Source organism: Engystomops pustulosus, chromosome 9, assembly GCF_040894005.1.
Source record: "Engystomops pustulosus chromosome 9, aEngPut4.maternal, whole genome shotgun sequence".
Lineage (NCBI taxonomy): Eukaryota > Metazoa > Chordata > Amphibia > Anura > Leptodactylidae > Engystomops > Engystomops pustulosus.
The window spans coordinates 55312148-55319953 of NC_092419.1; the positions used below are offsets into that span (position 1 = coordinate 55312148).

Consider the following 7806-nt stretch of genomic DNA (forward strand, 5'->3'; position numbering starts at 1 on the left):
ACTAATTTTGCTGCATTCACCTTGGTAAAGGATTTGTGGTGAATTTATGACCCTCCATAAATATAAATTAAAAAGGATGTCCTCGAAGTGGCTGTGTCTGTCCTCAGAATAACATGTCCTGTCTTGAAGGGGCTCTTGGATGGTACAATGTCCTATCTTCTATCGGCTTCATGTTTATAAGCATTTCACTGATGACTAGTGTTCTCCCTAATTGATAGGCAACCATAAAGTGTGTCTGTTGTAACAACTGTGGGAATATTCTAACATTTGACTTAACATACTAAATACATACTAAAATATAAACTACAAAAAAAAAAAAATTATAATACCGGTATATACTATACAAACTACGAAAATCAAAACATAAAAACACATAAAGAAAGGATATTTTTTACCATTCCCACAGACAGGAATTCCTTACTGTAAGAACATTCCCTACCTAAGGATGTTGTGAGAGTTGATAGATTTGACAAGTTCTAGAGAGGCCTGGATGCCTTTATAGAAGGATAAATATCACATGTAATAGGAATTACATTTTGTTTGATTGAAAACTGACTCAAGGATTCATAAGGACTGCTTTAGGGTGATGCCACACATGGCGTTTTAGTCTGTTTTTAAGCTTGCGTTTTCAGTCCGTTTGAAAACACATCCGTTTTTGACCGTTTAGCATGTGTTTGGCTGCTTACAACCTGTTTATCTATTAGGATAATTTTTAAAAAACTGACAAAAACAGTGAAAAACTGATGCATGCTTAAAAACGGACTAAAAACGCCACGTGTGGCATCGCGTCGTCCATAAAAATAAAGCCTTTAAAACACATCTTGGACTTTACTGTTACATTTTAGCTCTAGGGGCAGCGCGCACCTATATAATTATTTGTGCGGAACATGGTGCAAAAATGACCAATGCAAACTCTGAAACACCTACCGCACTGTGGAAAAATGACAGCACTAAATGAATCAGAAACCAAGCAAAAGATTACTTGCACAATGTCTGCCGGTTACCACTGGGGTAAATCCTAGCGCCATTCTGCAACATGTGCAAATACCCTTATGCATTATTTTACCTTCCTCTGGATCAACACTGTAAGCATGATGCCACACATGGCGTTTTTAATCCATTTTCAAGCATGCGTTTTGACCATTTTTGTCCGTTTTCCCAATTTTCTTAAAAGATAAACAGGTTGTAGGCAGCCAAACGCTTGGTAAACGGTCAAAAACGTATGTGTTTTCAAATTGCAAGGGTTTCTAAACGGACTGAAAACACATGCTTAAAAACGGACCAAAAATGTCATGTGTGGCATCACCCAAAGGGTGGTGGCACACGTGGCGTTTTGAACCCGTGTTGAGGCAGTTATTAAGCAGTCCATTAAAAACGCATGCGTTTTTGACCGTTTTCCCAATTATCTTAATTTCGATAATTGGAAAACGGCCATAAACTGTCAAAAAAGGACGGGTTTTCATAAACGTATGAGTTTTTTAAAAAATGGCCTGCTTCCTTGTGCTAAGTTGCGCAGGCGCGCGTGTGGCGGAGAGATCGGTGACGTCACCGGCTCTCCTGCACTTCACAATCCGGCGCACGCACGGTCGCGCGCATGGTGCGCCGAGCCCAAGTGCGGTGCGCCGAGTTATAAGTTAATATAACTTATAATTCTAACATAGGGGCTTTGTTCCCTTAACAAAAATATGCTCTGGCACCAGCTCACACTGAGCTGGTGCCATGTATATGTGTATAAACCTACCACTTTTAAGTGGTAGGTTTCCTTTAAAAACGGCCTAAGGGTGAAGACACACATGGCGTTTTTGGGCCGTTTTTTACTAAGTGCGTTTTCAGATCGTAAAAAAGCATGCGTTAAAAAACGCATCCGTTTTTTAAAAACGCATGCGTTTTTTGAAAACGCATGCGTTTTTGTCCGTTTTTAATTGCGCAAATTCGGAAAACCGGACAAAAACGCATGCGTTTTCAAAAACGGATGCGTTTTTTAACATCTGAAAACACACTTAGTAAAAATGGCCCAAAAACGGCTCAAAAACGCCATGTGTGTCTTCACCCAAAGGCCGGCGCCACACAGGGCGCTTTGTCTGCGCTTGCAAACGCAAACGCAGACAAAGTCGCGCCCACTGGGGCGGGCCTCGGCCCGATCGCATCGGCGTTTCTATGGAAACGCCTGCGATCGGGAACGAGCCGTCGGTATTTTGCGTTAATTTAACTCAAAACACCGGCGGCTCGTTCCCGATCGCAGGCGTTTCCATAGAAATGCCGATGCGATCGGGCCGAGGCCCGCCCCGGTGGGCGCGACTTTGTCTGCGTTTGCGTTTGCAAGCGCAGACAAAGCGCCCTGTGTGGCGCCGGCCAAAGGCAGAATTTTTATATCCAATGTTACAGCTGCTTCACATGAGTGAGACGGGTCAGCCCGAATGACCAGCCCAAATGCCGAGAAGCTGCAGATTTCCGTTCCAGTTTTTCAGCATCCAGGCCAGACATTCTGAACAGCAAATGCAGCAATTTTGACTGATCAGACTCGAGCATGTGAAGACTCGATCAGTCTCAGGGCGCGTTCACACGTTGCGTTTTGGTCGCGTTTTCATTGAGTTTGAAACGCATATACAACAGCTGATGAGAGGTGATTTGCCTAATTACATTACCGTTTACGTTTGTAAACGCAATGTTAACGCATACGTTAACAAAACGCATGCGTTAACATCGCGTTTACGATGCGTTTTGTAAACGGACATGTTAACAGTGATGTAATTAGGAAAATCACCTCTCCTCAGCTGTTGTATATGTGTTTCAAACGCAATGAAAACGCAGGTCAAAACGCAACGTGTGAACGCGCCCTCACAGATCCGTTAAACTGTCCATTGCTATTAATGGGCTTTCAATGGCTTCCGTTGGTGATTCCGTTAATTGAGCGGAAAAAATTGGAAACTGCAGCGCTTTTTTCCCTTCTCAAATAGCAAAAGCTTGCCAGAAGCGTTGCAAGTGTACTCTACAGTAGATATTAAAGGTCCATTTAAATCCATGGACCTATTGACAGATCTGTTAGTCTTCCACTATTATCGTTTTAGTGACAGAAGTTAATAATGGTGGTCTGAATTCAGGTGTGAACTTGGCATAAGATTAAATGTTGGGCTGTATAGTCCAAAAAGGGTTTGTTTAGGTTTATTGATGCAGTTTTGACGCAACCAAATACTACAACTAAAAACCAAATAGAAAAACTGGTACAATACCTGCACAATAACAATTCACCCTGCAGTGTTCATTTTTGTCTATTCCCACTGCATTGTACATCCCTATACAGTAAAGTCAGCTTACTAGCTCATGTTTCTGCAACAGTAAACAAATGCCAAGCTCTGTTTTGGAGTATAATCATCTGCAAAGCAATTTACATAAGGACTTTTCATTTCAGGTGAGCACACAAGCACATCGATCAGTCAGGATTGTTTACATCTGGTTCATAGCTGAATGGGGCCAATGGCCATGTCAAAGCAGCCAGAGAACATACACAGCAAGAACATGCATAGACTACATAAAGCTTCTTTGTGATCACTGATCACTTGTAGTACGTTTGTAATACTGCTGCGTTCCTGATGACTTTCACCTACGACTATGTCATTATTAGTTCACCACATTGCAGTAGGTTAATCTGCAGTCCTGTGTAAAACCTTGCGGAACTACCGCATTAATCATTTAAAGTTATGGTAATAAGATGAGCAAGGGTATCATTAGAAATAATTCAAGCTAAACATCCCAAAGCGAAAAGGGTTAATCTTGATATCCATAAATGATAGGAATCTGACACTGTAACTGAATGTTCCCGGTGGAGATTTCCATGGCTCTTGACACAGATGGTTAATTGTATTAGCAACCAAATTTTTCCCTGGTATCCTTTCCAAGCAGTCATTCACTTAGACGACTATTTGCCAGCTACCTCGTTAATATGTAAATGATCACTACCCCATGTTTCTATTTTGGCATTATTTTTCCTTATGAAATATCATTTTTGCCCAGTAAATCACGGCATGGTTGTAACCGCTCCAGAGAAATTCATTACTACAAATTGTAGGCTGAGCACATAAGAAAGGAAGGCATGAGAACGTGGAGGGAAGGAGAGGGAACAGCAATGGCCTTTGGCAAAGACAAAATCCACTTGTATCACACATTACCGCTTGGATATCACAAGTGCTAAGAGCAACACATTATGCACAAAATGATAGTCGTACCATGGGTGTTGTATATTGCTGTTTAACAAACCTCTGCTCTCAATCATTCCCACATCAGGCCTCTAGTAAACATGACCATGTTCTGCATGAAATACGCCAAGCATGACTGCACCGTGCCACTCAATCTGTCAAGAGGCAGCTGTAACCAGGTAAAGAGCCCCCCCCCCCAACGTAGATGCCCAGGGGCCCAATGTGGACCTCACATACCAAATCCATCCCAAAATCTATATATGCCTTTATATTACTCAAACAACCAACATTTCACAATATTGAATAAATAGAAAACATTAAAAACATAAATATTCAAAAGAACAAAAATGCTTACTAAAGAATAATAAAAAATAGGTATTGTAGACAGGTCCCAGCAGACAGGGAAGCGATGTGACTAGAGTTTTGATGCCAGTCTCTAGGTTTATAGGTCACTTTCTATTTGTGACTATGAAAAGTTCCTATTGTTGCACCTCTAGCAAATTCCTGTTGGTTCCTGTAGTCGTCTAACCAGCACCTCTCTTGTGCACCTGCTGTACCCTCGTGTATATGATAGTGGTTCATGATTTCTATATAAAGTATTTATAATTGTTACATTTGATTCTATATACATTGGTTACTGAGTTATACACAATATGCTCAGCCATGCAGAAAATACTGATACTATAATGACACCAACTTTACTAGAAATACATGAATCCAACTTTCTTGCACCTGAATAGCTGATAGCGATGCCAGGCTACATGCCCAGGGCTGATGCTGTTTAAGGCATATAAACCCCCAGAATGGACCATCCTATGTTCACCAGATGCAATTAATGAGAGCGTTTTTGCAGGGTAAATTATGCAGGATTCTAGAATCCATCCACCCTCTGCATGTATGTTCCCTATGACAGGAGGAGAATGTCAGGCAGATAAAGTAAATGTCAGGCTGAGCACATGAGCAGGGGGTGCAGCTGCTGCTCTCAGGGGAGAAGGCTTTTTCGGCTATGTGAGCTTGGCCCTTGCCATTGGTTGGCTGCATAGGAGGCGCATGGCGCCTTGATGCTGGCATCTTACTGTGCCCTGCGTTCACAAACAACTGCACCAAATGGTGTAAGTTAAAGTAAAAGCCATTAGAGAGATGAGATATACTACATGTAAATACACATAAAGCTATATACAAGGATGAGACAATGGCACACAGGCTAGTGGGAGGCATACATGGGGCCTGCCCATCTCTCGCCAAGGTACCACAGGCCTGGTGCATGGCAGTGCCCTGCTACCCCCCATAGCGAGCACTTACCTTGACATGCCTGGAGCAGGGGATGCTGTGGCTGTGCGGTGCAGGGCTCTCACATGGAGGGTGGATGGTGCCCCCTCTCCTGACCTGTGCTCCCCGGGTGCTGTACCCCCACCCCTCTGCAGCAGTTACTGTGGCACACAGGCTGGCAGCCCCGGTTGCAGCAGGTGGATGCTCCTCCCTGTCTCTGCTCCTCCTGCAGGATGCTGCATCCTCCCCAGTGCGTACAGCCCTTTGTGCATCACCCTGCTCCCTGTGTCCCGGGAGAAGAAGGGGGAGGAGGAGGATGCTGGGGAAGCACTAGTAGTACTGCAGCTACTGCTCAGGACCTGGCATCTCTGCCCCTCATCATGCGGTGCCCGGCACTGCCATTGTTTCTTCTGGTACAGAGCGAGAGCGCGCAGCGACCTGTCATAAAGGGCGCGCTCCCGGGAGGTGGGGGCGCGCAGAGGAGGCAGGCGCGTGCAGTGGAGGGATGCTGGGGGGTGCGGAGGCACGTGGTTAACCCTTAACGTGCTCATGATTTTTACACCTTACATACATGGAAAAGACACAACATAAAAACAGAGCGCACATCCAGACTAAATGATACAAGTACAGAACAATGGATATTGTACATATAAAACTCAGTGCAAAATGACAGGCCTTTCAAAGGGGAAGGAAGGAGTTAAAACACAAAAAATTATATAATAAACAAAGGGCTGACTTGTGTAGCATCATACCACATAATATTACCTGGGCCAAAGAGGATGCTGAGAAAATGTGCCCCCTCCACTTCTGTACTAAGCAGATAAAAAGTATCTCAAGATGGTGATAAAGACTGTGTACTATAGACTGTGGACATAAATGACACATAAAGAAGCAATACATAAGTGTATAATGACATCACATAGAATATGAAACCCCTCACATATCGCTACTGGTGAGTCAGTGTTCAGGTTTATGTGCATATCCCACCACCCAATAGCAAAAGCTTAAGTTACTGATTCCTCAGTAAACATTACAGGCACTATGGTTGAGTGCACCTCGATACACATTCAGGCCGCGGTCACATGTACCGCTAGGCGTCCGTTCATAACGTGACACTAGCGCACAGGGGGCGGTCCTCAGCCCGAACGCACATGCATTTCCAGAGAAACACATGCGATCAGCTCATCAACCGCATGCGTTTCACTGGAAACGCATGTGTGTACGGGCCGAGGACCGCTCCCTGTGCGCTTGCGTCGCCTAGCAGACGCCTAGCGGTACGTGTGACCGCGGCCTCAATGGTACCTCCATATGTTGTCCATCAAAATAAGATAAAGGCTGTGTTCACACATTCTGTCTGGAATATGTTTCAAAACGGAACAGGGAGGGTCTCAGGCTAATCACATATGCATTTTGGTGGGGCGTTCGTGTGCATGCAGCTTTGTTATAGCTCACACAGATGCTTCCTCAGTAAATATCACAGGCAATTTATTTGAATGCTCCATCAATTCCTAAATTAATTTTGTGGGAAATAAAATATAATGTACCTGAATTCCTCAGTAAATATCACTGGCAATATCATTTAAGGCACATGAAATTATGAAAGTGAACACCATTTGAACAGTGCAGACTACATTGCATAAAATGCATTCAATATATATAGTGGGGAATTGCTCAGGTAGATGTCTGGTAGTAGTAGTGCAGGAAGCAGGGACACATGCAGGGTTAACGTCCAAATAAAGTGTTTTATTCACACTTCAGGAAACAACATAAATTCAGCCTTGGTTTTGGCACATATAAAGCAACACAAAAATAAATCCTGCCCGGCTAGGCACTGCCTAATACAATATCAGGTCCTAGCTATACGGGTACAAGGCTGCCTGGCACACGCTCTTGGCCAGCAGTAGTACAGGAGACACTCAGTTACCTGAGGGCCTCTCCTACTGCTTCTGGCCTGCAGACTAAATCAGGCACTAACGAGGCCTGGGAACCACACCTGTGGGCTATACAAAAGCCCAGGACCAAAGCCCGGATGGAGCACGTGCCCCACTACCAGCCTACCCCTACTCCATAATAAGCAGGCCCAGTACGGACATTGCCAATGTGTCCATGTTAGCTCGGCCAACATGGACCAAACAGACTATTCCTGCTTACTATATGTCTGCAAAGACACCTCAAAATTTGGCCGATCACAGTTTTGATTGCGCTTCAATTTTGCAGTAATGGTTATATATGCCTTGATAAACAACTGTTCACATGGTAGTAGCGATAAGTGGTTTTATTCAACTTTATTTGCTCAGTCTTTAGTAAATCTAGCTCACAGACAGAATTACAGAATTCCTCAGTA

General features: G+C 43.8%; 1 protein-coding gene across 4 annotated transcripts in view; it reads right to left on the reverse strand.

Moving 5' to 3' along the window:
• The window catches only part of NEXMIF (neurite extension and migration factor), a 311906-nt gene extending 305987 nt beyond the window's left edge, over positions 1–5919 (reverse strand). For all 4 annotated transcript variants that reach the window (XM_072125212.1, XM_072125214.1, XM_072125211.1 and 1 more), the window contains exon 1: positions 5496–5919. The gene's annotated coding sequence lies outside the window, so the exon portion shown is untranslated. The remainder of the gene's footprint in view (positions 1–5495) is intronic.
• Between the last annotated feature and the right edge of the window lie 1887 nt (positions 5920–7806).